The 15350-nt window shown below is 43.0% G+C and overlaps 1 protein-coding gene across 1 annotated transcript in view; it reads left to right on the top strand.

Annotated features, from left to right (window-relative positions):
• Positions 1 to 15350, top strand: part of LOC138453111 (L-gulonolactone oxidase-like) — a 703062-nt gene that overhangs the window by 355738 nt on the left and 331974 nt on the right. The window lies entirely within an intron of this gene.

The raw sequence follows: 15350 nt of genomic DNA, 5'->3' as shown, positions 1-15350 counted from the left end.
GACAGCTTGCTTTCAGAATTGGTTTCATACATTCACATTTTGTAGAGTAAACAAAAACCGATGCCATCCAAGAATTAGATCTTATTTACTCTATGTTTTTCAGCTATATCCACATGTCTTGCTCGACAACTGCCATCAGTACCAGCTGACACAGTCGATTGTGAGCCCTCACAGGAGTCGTAGTCCATCATATGTGATGAGTCATAGGTTGCAGACCTATGTCCTTCTATTGGAATTGCAGTTTGTGATTGTAAATCTTTTAGGTCTTGGCCTTGTAAAGTAGGAAGCTACATCAGGATTTCTGTTGCTATTTCAATATTCACTTTTATTGATGATTTCATGTGCACACAATGGCTTGCATAAATCAAACATCAATTTAGAAATCACGCACCAGCCGGTGGGGCATACATGGGCGGTCGCTCGGACCTCGACAAGGGCTGCAGACTGTTACCGGGCATGTATGCCTCCTGGCTCTAGCGCGATAGCGATCTGCACCCTGAGGTTTGTCCGGGATGCAAACAGTTTATTCAAGCCCATTTCCTTGAGAAAGATTAAAAAAAAGATTGCTGCTGCCATAGGAAATGGGACTTAGTCCATTTTCCATTTCCATGGTGGTGGAAATAGCGGCAAGAATAACGCTGGGACAGAAGTAAGTGGGTGTGTGAGCGAGAGGTGGGGAAACGGCTTCTATGTCTTTGGGGGGAGAGGAGTGTGGGGATGTGGTAGGCAACAGGGAGAGGGTCCCTGTTGCCTTCCCACAATCAAGATGGTGCCACCCGGGGAAGGGCTTTGGTTGTCTGGAAAGGTTGGGCGGTACACACTGTATTCTCGCCCCCCTCTTCCAGCTAACTGATTAGCTGAACTCCCTTCCCCACCTGTTTTGACCACATTGGGTGTCATCAGCGAAGAGCGGTTTGGGGCTCTAGACCCAGCAGGCTCGGGACCCTCTTCTGGGCATACTGGTCCCACTCTGGGTGACTTATGCAAAACAAAAGAGGTGAATGCTGAAAGCTTTGGAATAAATCCTAACCTCTGGCATTGCTCTGTGCAACCCATCAGATGATTGTTTTTCATCCTGCCAATCCATTACAGAAGGAGGAAGACTATATGCAAATCAGGCTTGATCCCACCCAAAAGGGTCAGTCCAGCCGAACTACTAGGTCACATCACATCTGCATGACACCACAAGCATCCCCAGACATGTTTTGGCCTCACTGGGCATCATCAATGAGGAGTAACTTGGGTCTCTATGCCCAGCAGGCTTGGGACCCATGTCTGGGCAAACCTGTCCCACTTAGGGTGATTTATGCAAAACAGAAGAGTTGATGGCTGGAAGGTTTGACATCATTTCTAACCTCTGTCTATGCTCTGGGCAACCCACCAGACCATTATTCTTAAGCCTACAAAGCAATTACAGAAGGGTAAAGGCCATATGCAAATCAGGCTTGGTCCCACCCCAAAAGGGTCAGTCTAGCCCAAAATGCTAGGTCACATCCCTTCCGCACGAGACCTTCCACCCATTTTTGGTTACAGTTTGTCTAACTGTGTGAGAGAGTGAATGCGCAGACGTGGGTCCCTTGTCCTTTGCATCTTAGGGAACCAAGCTGCACCTCACTATTGAGGCCCAACAAACCCGAAATATGTCTGAGGTTGCTTGTGTTTCCATGCAGAGGGGACCTGCCCTAGCAGTTAGGGTTGTTATGCTCCCATTGGTGGCAGTACCTGACTGATATGCATATGGCTGGACTCCTTCTGCAATGGCGTGACAGTGGTGTGGAAGATTGCCTAGAGCAGTGCCAGTGGTTCAGATTTAGTCATAACCTACGACCCATCACATTGCTGGTTATCGTTTTTATTAAGTGGTGACATATCCTTGTTGCTACCCATCAGCCTGCAGTCTGATACCGTGTACAAGTATCCTCACTTAGAAGACATTCATTAAAACACAAACCCCTTAACGACACAGCATTATTGTCCATGAGAGAGGTCGGTAGAACTGTCAAAAATAGTGGGATCTTGAGTGGGTTAAATCCCTTTTCTCTAATTGATTACGATCGGGCCAGTCGTGTCTCTCAAGATCCCCTCTCTGCTCTACTCTTCAGCCTGCATAGGGGCCTCCAGAGGATCTGGTTGCTTGCTGGAGCATTGCATGTTACCAGTATGTTGATGACACCCAACTTTGCCTATATGTCGTGTGCCAGAGGGGGGTGTTAGTCATCTGCCCGTGCTTGTTTGGGGCTGAGTGCATTTCTCATATTCGACACAATCACTTGGGTTATTGTTGTACACAATGTTTACTATGCCAGACCAATCTCCAAGAAAGTTTGACTGGCCCATTATCAACTGTAACTCCTCTTAGTCACCCCTTGAAAAGGGAGACCTGTTCAAACAAGATTGGCTGGGTTACAATACATCTCTTTAATTGTGCCCATTCCAAATACTGGTAAGACTCAGAATCAAACTTTCTACGTAGTTGCCCCTCATGTTTGCTCTTTTCTTCAATTGTTTGGCACCCTCCTTTATTTGTGTTTCATCAGGAAATTAAAATATTTTTTTTCCAGAAATATTTACATTTTTATGGTGTGATATGTGTCAGAGGAACAAGTGGGGAATTTCCAGGTGGCGTGCTTCCATACAAATGTGCTTAGCGCTAACAGTGTCAGTGGAGCAAGGGACCCTAGTGATACCTGATGGGATACACCATACTCAGGAAGGACAGAACGAATTCCAAAGGTGGCGTAGTAGCCATCATAGCAACAAACACCCTAAGCATCAGACCATTTGACTCTGCAATCGATAACTGCAGCATCCTATCCGTGAAACTGACCTCCTCCCCCCACTACCACCTTGACCATTCACATCATCTCCCGACTCCCAGGCCCCATGCATTCCTTCGAGGGAAACCTTCTCCTAACCATCAATCAAAACCTTAAACCGCTCTCTAAAATCATCCCCCTTGGAGACCTAAATTTGGGACTCAATGACCCCAATGACATACAGGCAATCTCACTTGCCAACTCCCTAAATGTGCTAGGATTCAGCCACCGCATCAATGCCCCCACACATGCCAAAGGTCAATCACTGGATTGGATCTCTGACATTAACGGCCCAATCTCCATCATCTTTAACACTCCATGCCCTTGGTCTAAACAGCAAATCATTGCCTTCACCATCCCGCTATCATACCCGACCAAAGACCCCCATCCCACTCGCCACATCCATGGCTCGCAGCTCCCGTAAACTCACAAAAAAGTGCCTCTTACCCAACCTTGCTCTCCTCAAACACGAGAACCTACATTCCACGGACCCCGACATCTTAGCTGACCTATATGATACTACACGCACCCCTGCGGTGAACCTCATCGACCCTATCCTACCCAAAAAGCCAAACCGACAGGCCACACCAATGCATGGTTCACCCCGGACCTACTTGACCTCCGCTCCAGCAAGTGCCTAAATGCAAACAACTGGAGAAAAAATACTTCAGATGTCTTCAAAATAGCATTCTCTAGAGTGGCCTAACAGTATAAACTGCCCTACCCAACAACCACAGACCAATCACCACAGTACCCTTCCTGTTAAAAATTCTAGATAGAGCAGCTTATTTACAAATCCAACACCATCTGGACCTCTGTGCTGCCTTCGATTTAGTCGACCACAACATCTTTTGCCACCATCTGACCACATCTGTGTCCTTTTCACCTGAAGCCACCATGTGTATTACCTCTTTCCTTGATGGCAGAGCAATGAGAGTCTTCTCTGACAAAGAAAATGCCCCCCCATGCCAATAAATTGCGGGGTACCATAGGGCTCCTGTATGGCCCCAGCACTTTACAACATATTCACCAAGCACCCTATTCGATCTCACTCGGCATAGCCTACACCAAGTATGCCGACACCGCACAGATACTACTCCCCATATCCAGCAACTACATCAAGGACACTGAATCACTGAACAAAGTCCATGCTATCATCCATGCCTGGATGGCGATGCACAGTCTTTGACTAAATGACGAAATGCCTAAACTCCTCCTAGTTGGCCAACAATGGTCTTAAAAAAACTTGATCGCAATATGCCACCTTCAACATTGATGGTACCACCATCTCAGTCTTTCAGGCAGTCAAAACTCTGGGAGTCTACTTAGATACTACCCTATCCATGACTAGCCAAGTCAATGACATTTTCTCTTCAACAGCATACACCACCAAATTGATTAACGTGGCCAGACCCTTCCTCTCCACAGAAAGTTGCCTCACAATTGCCCATGCTGTGGTAGGTACCAGGCTGGATTATTGCCATGCCCTCTCCGTGGGCACCTCAACACACAAAATGCGGAAACTACAGACCATCCAGAACAAAACTCTGAGAGCTGCCCTGTCCCAAAGCACAAACACATCATGACTATCCATAGAGCGGTCCATTGGCTCCCCATATAAGAAAGGATCAAGTTCAAGACGCTCTCGATCACGCACAAATGCATATCCAAGTCAGCCCCACCGTACCTGTCCCAGAAATTTACCAAGGCCTCCTCCTCCAGACCCACTAGAGCGGCATATTAGCACCGACTAGTCCAGCTCAGAGTCAAATGGTCTAAAGCGGGCAGCTCCAGTTACCCATCCATTGCAGCCAAACAATGGAACAGCCTGCCACATGCATTTAGAGTGGAAGAATCGTATTGGACATTCCGTAAAGCGCTCAAAACATGGTTGTTCAACTAATCCATCTGCCCCTCACTACGACTTAACCTCTGCCTATTGCCCCTGACCCCTTCTCTCCCCATACCCATGCCTGCCCCTTCCTAAGCCATCCACTGTAAACTGCCTACATTACTGATTGATGTGATTTACTGTGTTCAAAGCGCAAATTTAATTTACATGTTTTGTATGCCCATCCGACTCTAAGCCTAATGGCCAAATGTAACTGGTACCCTGTATCCACGCTGAGATGCCTCCAGGTTTTGTGCGTGTTATAAATGCAACAAAAAAAAATACATAAATAAATAAGTTAAGAATCAGAAAGCGCCTGCCTTTCCCTGACTGCCGGGGAGGAGACTTTAGGCAGGGGTTTAGTAAGGGATCCGTAGGTTTCATCACACTATCTTCTGTATATAGTATTCATTTTTATATATTCTGCTCCAATCCAAATGCATGAGAGAAGTAACACAGATTTGGTCATGAATCTATGGGAGTCCTGGGCTCTTCTGTCTACTGCCTCAACTCTGTTGGTGGCAAGGTTGAGTGACGGGCCCAAGCAAGCACGTGCTACTAATGTTGGGCTGGTGACAAGATTACAATGGAATCAATGGAATTTTTGGGGGTATCTGAAGATTTGACTTTGTAGAAAATTAGGTTTTGTGTATATTTGTGTTTTGCGCTTTTGTATAACGCTTCATCCCGAGTACCAGCCTATAAGCGTGAGGCTGGTATCAAACTCATGCTGCTCAGTGTTGTATTGCTTCCAAGCCAAGCACGTTGCCCCTGAGCTATACTCCTGGGCCCAGAGAGTTTTCTTTTTGGTCCAAATGTACCCATTGATCTAGATCTCTTTCTCATGCATATCTCTCAGGTGCTATGTTACCATTTTACAGCATGACAGTCTTCTCCCATTAATCAAGAATGCAGGCCTCCAGTTTTCTAACTTGTTTATAGTCCTAATGGATCAGGACAGCATGGGTGGGCATTTCCCTGTGGGCAGTCCTGCTGTTGCAAATGCTGTTATTTATTCTTGTTTTATCTTTTTGTACTACCGCCACTAAAAAAGTCCCTCTAGGAAGATGATTCTTTCTAATGGGATTGGAATTCAGCCTAAATGGATTAGGTGCATACCCTTCTTTAATGTTCTCTACCATGGGGTTATCTTGAGACCTTTGGGTGCCGCCCAGGTTCTTTCCTCTCTTTTTTATTTTCCTGTTGAATTTGACCTTTTGTCAATGGCTTTGTCAGTGGTATGTTGTGCCTTGGTGTCCTTCTAAAAGATCTCTGATATCTGCAAAGTCTGCTGCTGTTATACGGTGTGATTTCATTGCATGTACTACCTTGTTTCTAACAGGTCATCTGAGAAGCAGCCATAGTCCAGACTGCTGTCCGGGCTAGTCGGCCTTATTATTATATAAGACGTGCAGTATCTGGGTGCAAGATAAACATATGACATTTCTTTTGAAAAAGAAATGCATGAGGTTTTTCAGAGAGATCGCTCCAATAACTTCCACCAGGCCTCACTTTTCTCTCTTCTAAGCCTTCTCCGAGAACCACTGTTATGACCCATGTGTGGCTAAACCACCTATATTAGCGTTGATTACTTCATGTATATATCTGTAAGAATTGGGATCTATTTATACTAAATGCCATTTGCTGTATCACTTGCTCTTGCTAACAATAGTTTAACATGGAAACTCCAGAATATTTTATATTTGATCTGCACTTCTAAGTAGGTGAAGGTTTCTACAGATCTGACCAAACTGTTCTTGATGTCGAATTTAGGCTTCATCCTTTTCAGAGATTTTAAGAAAGTCATTTAACAGGGGGACTAATTAGAGTTGCATGTTCTTGTAACATTACTTTAACTATTGAAAGAAGATGATGTTGTGAGGTTACCATCATTAGTTGGTTCTACCACTTACCTTTCTGAAATGTACTTCCTCTTCATAACCTTCATCCTGTATTTGCATTATTTGTATTTGGGAAGGGAGATTGAATAACACCCGACAACATAAGGCCAATATGGGTATGAGGCCCCTTGATCTCTCATTTCCTGTCCTTTCCAAACCTCTGTTGTCTTGTCTACTCTAAGCAACTGAGAAATGTGTTGGAGGTTATGAAGGATGGTGCCATATGTCTTCCTTAAGAAATGGTTTGGGCATTGCAATGCATATCTCTTCATAGTCATCACCAACTTCAATATGCTCTAAATGTATGTATGTATGTTTATATAGTTCAAACCTATCTAGAAAACAGCAAAGTGCTTTATAAGGAAGATAGAGGAATATAGAGGTAGGGGGTTGGGAAATTCCGGGTCAGTCTTCGGCCCTATTATATCGAAGTGTTCCTTGAAGTAAACGGTCTTCAGATATTTCCTGAATCACAGAGAGAGAAAGGCAGCCTGATTTTAGCAGCAAGATTATTTCGGTGCATCAAAGCATAGCAGGAGAATGCTTGTTTTCTGATCTTCTTCCTCTTGCACTTCTCGTAGTCTAGTCTTACAATATCTTTGCTCTTGGTGCTGTGCTGACCTATCAGAAATGGTGAGGTTTTCAGCTAAGTATGATGGATGTGTGTATGCGATGCTGGCTTTCAAGATTGGTTGGGTAGCTAGTATCTTCCCTTGAGAGTGGGGGAAATGTGATCAAATTGCTTCCATTCTGCAATGAGCCATGCTTCGGTGTGCTAGAGAGCTTTCAGATGTGCCAGATTAGTGGTTTGGATACCTGCCAGAAGGGTGCTACTGCCCTCCAGGTGGGTGGAGAACTAAGGCCTGGATGATGGTTCTGAAGTCTGAGGTAGGGCTGACAGGTTTTATTCAGTGCAGGAGTGAGAACTGGTACCATGCTGAATACACAACATATGTCCTCTTTAACTACTGCTGTCCAGCTCTCTCTGCTCCTCCTATCACCCACTTGACCACAACAACACAGCTCTGCTGCCCTGCAATCACACACGTAATTTCATAACAGATATCCTACAGTAACTCCTCAATATCCTACAGTAACCCCTCAAAGAATCAACCAAAGAAATGCCACAAAGATTCTTCGACAGTAATACATCAAATATTCTTTCTCAATAAATCTTCGAAAAGATTCTCTGCCAATAATTCCTCACATTTTCAAAGATTGCACTACAACAATTCTTGAACATGTTGTCTTCAATTACTCTTTAGAGGTTCTACTTGAATGTTTCTCAAAGATACTCCAAAAACAACATTTCAATGGTCTCCTGCAATATTGATTCAAAGATTCTCTTGACATAACTAATCAATTATTCTCACACAATAACTACCCAATGATTTTCCTTCAATAACCGCTAAAATATTCTAATACAATAACTCCCCAAATGTTCTCTTACAATAATGCATTCAACATCCTCTTCCAAAAACTCCTCCAACATCCTCCTTCATTAACTCCTCTGCCTATAAAAGCAAATTAAACTTTCCCTGTCAATAACTTCTGAAAGATTCTTTTACAATAACGCCTCAAGTGTTCTCCTTCAATGTCTTATCAAGCATCCTCCTACAGTACCACCTCAAATGTCTATTGATAAGGCCTCAAAGGTTCTCCTATGATGACTCCATAAATGTTCCCTCACAATAAGGCTTCAAATGTTCCCCTAAAATAACATATGACATGTTCTTCTTCAAGGACTTCTCCAGGATTCTCCTTCAATACTTTCTCAAATATTTTCACAAAATAACTTCAAAAATGTTCTCTAAATATTGCATCAAACATTCTACAATATCTCCTCACATCTTCTCCTACATTAACTGTCTAATGTTTTCCTAGAATATCAAGCAACAAAGTTTCCCCTACAGTAATTACTCAAAGATGCTTGCACAGCAACTCCCCAATTGTTTTCCTTTAAAACCCCATCATTCAACCCATATAAACACTCTAAATAAGCCCCCAAAGCTTACTCTATTGCTAATACTACCCAAACGTCCCTGAAATGGACGAAACACAGCATCTATTTTTCATCTCGTGCCTATGCTGATATATAATGTCAGATTGGGCTCTCTATCTATTGATTCCAGATAAAACTTCTGATGAACCAAACAATGTATTTATTTATTTATTTATTTATTTGACATTTGTATAGTGCACCCAACCCGGATACATCTAGGCGCGGACCTGGCTTGCAAAAAAGGCTTCGATTTGTATTTCCACCTGCTCAGAATGAATACAAATATGCTTTTACCTGCTCACAAGGGTCACTTTACCTAACAGTGCTCCACTCTGCTTAAACAGACCAAAGAATAATTCACTCACTAATTTATCTGACACCCTCTTTTCACCCTCACCTGGTTTAGAATGAGCGCCTCTTTATACTGCATGTTGAAAGAATAAGGTGCATCACTTTGCTCTCTGTGCTTTATTTAAATGCTGATGCACTTGCCAACATTTTGCTCTCTAGAAAGTTGGACAGTGAGTGATTGCAATTAGTTAATGAGCAATGCTTGATTTATGGTTAGTGCTCTGGTGCCTTGGTGGATTTATCTCTGCTACCTGAAGTTTCTAATTTACAGTGCATATCATTTTCCTGGAAGTGGCTGTTTTGGTATATTTAAGTCACTTAACCCCAGCCATCAATCAGGCCCTGGACTTTCTATTAAACAGCTGTACTTGCCTAGGCGGAGCAGCGTGGGTACAGGGCACAATGTGCAACATCGGTTGTGATGAATGTGTTGTTTTTTTGCAAATGCTAAGTTTCTGCCATACTGAACCCATTCATTTATACCCAGGTGCTAATAAATTATGTCCCTCTAACACCAGCTGCAAGGGGAGGGGTGAGCCTCAAAATTATAGTATGTTCAACCATAATTGGAGGGGTGAAAACGTGAGGTAGGACAGACCAAAGACAGAGTAGGACAAGAGAAAGGGTGGCAGTAGCACAGGAAACATTGTCTGCCATTTCAGTAGGGTTTGTAGACTTCTTGAAAGAAAGGGTAACTGACGGAAAGGTAATAAGGGATGCAGAAAGATATCAATACAGATGCTTGGAGTGAGTATTAACAAGCTGAAGGTATGAGGAAGTGCAACATTTCATGGAAGAAGGGTGGGATTGATGAAGAAACAGTGGGCAGAAGTGCTGGAGTGGAAAGATAGTGAAGGGATGGTTAGATGGGTGAATGGAGAGTATCACGAACATAATTGGACACAAAGGACATATGTTTAGTGCAGCAGAATATATCTGCAATGCTTTGCCTCATGATTGTTCTAAATGAAAGCCAGATAGGACACTGAGCATGCGTCTGTTCAGCACGTGACCCTGTCAATGTTTCCTGATTGGGACCTTTCTCTGGCATATAAGTCCTTTGCTATTACATAACTTGCTTCAAGAAAATTCTGAGCAGCAATGGGTACAAAAGAAGTAACAACTCAGCGGCATTAATTCATCAAATGGCCACGGGAAGCGAGAGTGATCTTGCAAACATGCTGACATCAGAACTAGTGGCATTACAAGAGGGACTACATGAAATCACAGGAAGTGTTGCCACCAGAGGGGTTACTAGGGGGAGCTGGAGGGGCTATAATCTCGGGTCTTTTGGTTGAAGCCCCAGATATAAACTCATGGTCTACAACCAAAAGGATAGCTAGCCCCGAGTCCTGACAGTCCCGACATTAGCATAACCCCGGATCTTTTCCAGATCTAGCAACAGCCATTGTTGTCACATTTCAACGGGCCCTGTTGACATTGCAGGAAGGGATTTTTTTGCAGACGTAAAAAGGACAACTTAAAGTTCTGATATATAAAACATAATAGTTACTAAAGCAAACAGAAAATTCTATTTCCTTTAAGAGCCATGTTTTAAATAAAGTTTTGCCTGGATAGGTCAGCGATGGTTGCAAGGTATGACAGGACTACACCTTAGCAGTACCAATATATGTCACGTGTATGTTCAGATTTGGTCAGTTACCCTCATGTTAGGCCAGTTGTAGCCCCCACACTCTATGTGCGATCAGTGTAAGATGAATGCAGAGCCAGATTCCCAGGTGTTGCGGGACATTGCGAGAGTAACCTTCAGCATGCAGATTTGGCCATGGTATGTCTGTTATAATGTCACTGCCAGCACCTATTCAGGGTACAGCCTGACATACCGAGGTGCACCCTCCAATTCCTCAGTGTGACACCAGTTCCTGCCACCTAATGTCTATTAATACCCCACAGTCCCCTTATGTAATGCACCACCTCACACGTCCAGCTGCTGTCCTGCTATGTCACACTTATGCTAAATGAATTGGACATGTATTTATTTATTTATTTGGCATTTATAAGGCGCACTCTGCCCAGAGGCATCAAGGCGCAAAATGTGAAGCATGTTTGAGTATCCACTGAATATTCTACACATGCAGAATACATTACAGTAATAATTGACAACAAACTCCCTAAACAAAAAAACAATAATGAATAATAATAGATCCATACCAATGGCCCGGACAGACTAGATTAGGTAAGTGCCAAGGAAATTAAAACAATTCTTCAAGTGACAGCAGAACAAAGGGGTTGAATTCAGATGTAGAGAAGTTGCCCAGCTAAGCCAAAGCTGGAATGTGAAAAAGCTAATTCCAGCATTCAGCAATGTACCTTTCACCTTTCAAGGAATAGGCCCTTTCCTTTTCCCCAAAGGCCCATCGACAACCAGTATCCACAACATGCAGTTGGTTGCACAAAGGCAGTGTATAACTAAATGAAAAATGGGCCCATGTTATGCCATGTATGCCACACACACACACACAGCGCCAGTGCAGGCGTGTCATTGTGGATGCAGGGTTTTGCAGAGCTTTGGGTGTGTGGATTAATAGAAGAGGAACTGCCTACACACAAGTAAGCATCCCCATAATAAGGACAGTCAACCATAGCTTAACTCTAATGCATGCACAGTCTCACAAACAAAGGAATGTATCCCAAACCAAATGTTGCTGCTAAGATAACTCACAGGCTTTACTCAGTCCTGGCATGCTTACATATTTTACTGCATCAAACAGCTTATCCAAAAAGCCGTGGTTTCATCTAGAAGGCAAGGGCTACAATAACCTAGACAGCAAGACATACAGGTTATTAGACGAAGCGAAACAGAAAAATACATCATAAAATAAAGAGGGACATGCGGTCATCTAAAATGATATTTTTTGTTAATCTGGGCTGTAAATGTACCTCTAATGGGCACCTTGTACAGACCATATTGAATGAGATTTGTAATATTGATGTATTTAAATAGGAACAATCCTGCTAGCTCTGACCCTATTCCATCCTTCAACAAACACATATGAGCATTCACCAGGTGATCAGAGTCGACTTGCAGTGGTTTCCTGTCTCGTCAGGTATTCCCTTCATATAGACCTCAGCACATCCAAGCTGGGATGTATCGGGCGGTCCCTTTCCTCTCCATGTGGGCAGAGTGGATTTAATTTTGGTCATACCACTCTTCCTGGGATGGGAGGTCTAATGAGAACAATTAGCATCTAACAAAGGATATGATCCATGATCTACAATAATTCCTGCATAGTGTATCAACTTCCAGCAGGCACTAAAGATGGCTCATACTTACCATCGCTTTGCTGCAAAGTACCAGGCTATTATGCAAGTCTATGCAAGGGACTTAAGGGAAGAACTGTATTTGAAGAATGTGATATCTAAATTTTTTTTAAAAAAACATCATTTTCAGACGTCATAAATGTAAAATATACTGCAGAGTGAACGAAATCCACACTTCCGTCTTCCGCAGTGCTGTGTGTCCAGTGATGTGAGCTGGAAGAGTTAAGTAGTTGAAATGGTCGATCAGCATCACAGTGTTACTGAAGGGTGCAGTGATTAGCAGCGCCTAATCCAGCTTCTACTTGAAGATGGCTTGTTGGTTGTGATACAGCTACCAAGTACAGATTAGATACCGGCTCCTTTGTTCCATGTTCAAGTTTTCAAAAGGTTTTCTTTGCAGAGAAAAAATCATTACTTATGATCTTTTTTGAAGTTTGAGACACAAAGCTAGAAAGGATGACCAAATGCCAGAGACGGAAACTGGCAATGATGGAAATAACAGCATAGAAATACACATCTTTTATTTAAGCACGGTTGTCCAATTCCAGGCCTCGATGGCGGAATCCAATGTCGGGTTCTCAGGATACTCCTCATTAATATTCATGTGATAAACTGTCAGCACAAACCCAGATATTGATTTTACTATGGGAACCCCTCTGCTTTAGGGCAGAGTCTGGAGAAAAGGGATCAGTTGAGAATGTTGTTTTAATTCCCAACAATGGCTGCTTCTCTCTGGAACAACATCCCGAACCAGATCAGATCAATCAAATCTCATGCTGCCTTCTGTAAGGCCTTAAACACTAGTCTAGAGGGCGTACCCTACGTGCGATTCCTGACATATGCTTCCTTACTGAATTTGTCACACTCTGCAATGTAAAATACTGTTTCTCTGTAATTTAACCAACTAAAGAAAATGTCATATGTTTTTGTATTCTTGGGCCGCTTATTGTAACCCTCAAGCAAGCCTTCTTAAGTATCCTTGATAGCACCTCGATGAACGTGGACTGCAGTGCGCTCTACAAATACAAAATAAAAATAAAATAAAAATAAAATGCGCCCCTTACTTTAGGGAATTTCGGGGTTGGCAAAAAGAAGTAGGAGTACCCAATTACTTTAACAGACTATATTTCTATCCACACTGGAAGCGATGTTGTTAATTTCAAATTTCAACCATATCACCACGTGTCAGTTTGCTATAAGGGAGGAATTCAATTATTATGTATTAAAAATATTAAGGATCGACTTGGTCTGCCCACCCAATCGATAAGGGAATGTATTAAATCAAACATATCCTCACATGACTTGGTTTGGCTGGAGAGGTTACTTACATAAAATATCTTTGAGTTTTGTGCTCAGGAAAAGTAATTAGGGCTCCTGGATCATCTCAAGGGCCACATAGGGACTTGTTTAGATGGACTCTCCAAGTTCAGTCATGAACATCTCCATAATCCATCCATTTATTTGCCTCTCCAGGTTCCCTCCAGATTTTATTCTTCCCCCTGGTCTAATCCACCTTGCAGGTAATGTTGCTTCTCCAGCAATTTATTTCAGCAATTACAGCTCAGATAATTCACACAGCTTTCTCCTGTTTCCTTATGAATCTTTAACCACTCCTCAATTTGTCAAAATGATCACGTGCAAGCGTATTGGCTCTTGATCTGGATTGGACATCTACTGCCCTCCCCTATTTTCTGATCATTCCCTTTCAGTTACTAGGCATCATCCCTGTGAGTCAAAACTCCAGCCCATTGAAATTGCATTTTAGACCACTTCAGTTATGACCTTATAAACTACAACATGGAGAAAAAACACGATTTACAAAAAAGAGTCACAAACAATATGTTTCAGAAATGGTCCTATCATGCTGGACATAATGACATGTGTCTCATTTCAGCATGATGTTGCAGGTTCGAATGGTAGATTTTTCTAATTTACCCAAACAGGACAAGGGTCAGTGTCACAAGATTTCATATACAGGTATGTAAATCAATAAGGTACCATCTCCCTGAATCTCCATTTCAGGAAATCTTCAGGGGTAATATCATCACATTTTATCTGGTAACTCATGTTCCCAAGGTCACATTTTTAGGGGAGTTGTATTATCAGATAGTGCTTTACTTAAGCTTTTCAGCGATATTTGCCTATTTCTGTCATGGTCCAAAGATAATAGACAATGGGCCTCATTACACGGACGGCGGTAAGGGTAAACGGTCACCGTTAATGGCAACGGTGACCGTTAACCCTTACCGCCGTACTACGAGGTCCCTTTGCGGGTTGGAGGAATTAACGCCTGCTTCTTGCAGGCGTTAAGTACCAACCCGCTAAGGGACCTCGGAGCTAATTACGGCACCGCAAAATTGCGGTGCCGTAATTAGTGCCTTCCCCATTCCCATAGAGCCCTATGGGGCAGAAATGGGAATGGGGAAGGGCAATGGCGGAAGGGGGATTTACCGCCCCTCCAACCTTGGAATGGGGCGGTAAATCCCCTTTCCGCCAAGGCGGTGCCGGTAATTTACCGGCATGGTCCAGGGTGCTAATAGCACCCTGGATTACCGCCTTCCGTGTAATGAGGCCCAATGTATGAACTTCCATAACACCTATGTTAATCTCAATCCATGTGCATAATTTGAGTTCCATAAAGATCACATTTATTTCTTCCACTTAGATATAGATCCAGTAATCTGCTTCTTTCTTGACCATGCCTGCATCAAAACACTTAACATTCCTTTCTCTCAGGGTTGTTTGGCTATCTATTCTTATCTTTGAGAGCAGAGAAAGACAGCCCCACCACCTGACTCATGTGACCCTTATGTTGTCTGTCAAATGTCATCATCTCAGGGAGAGGGACCACACAATTGAGTTCTAATTCAATTATTTTCCAAAGTTCAACCCATTAAGGGCTGCCTCTTTCTTCACACAGTTTTTAGCCCTCATCCCCATAAATTCCTTCCTAGCCAGGCTGTAGCTTCAAAGACATTCCTGCAGTCTGATAACGTTAGGAGGGAGGTGAGGATTGCTTAGCAGCTTCAAATCTCTTGAGAACATACATTTTTTGGCTAAACACAGGTTTTCTTCATGCACAGAAAACTTGTACTTTTAAATGTTTC

Source organism: Ambystoma mexicanum, chromosome 4p (genome assembly GCF_040938575.1).
Source record: "Ambystoma mexicanum isolate Mex_15411 chromosome 4p, UKY_AmexF1_1, whole genome shotgun sequence".
Taxonomy (NCBI): domain Eukaryota; kingdom Metazoa; phylum Chordata; class Amphibia; order Caudata; family Ambystomatidae; genus Ambystoma; species Ambystoma mexicanum.
The sequence above is the reverse complement of the archived record's forward strand: the minus strand, read 5'-3'. Positions and strand labels throughout refer to the sequence as shown.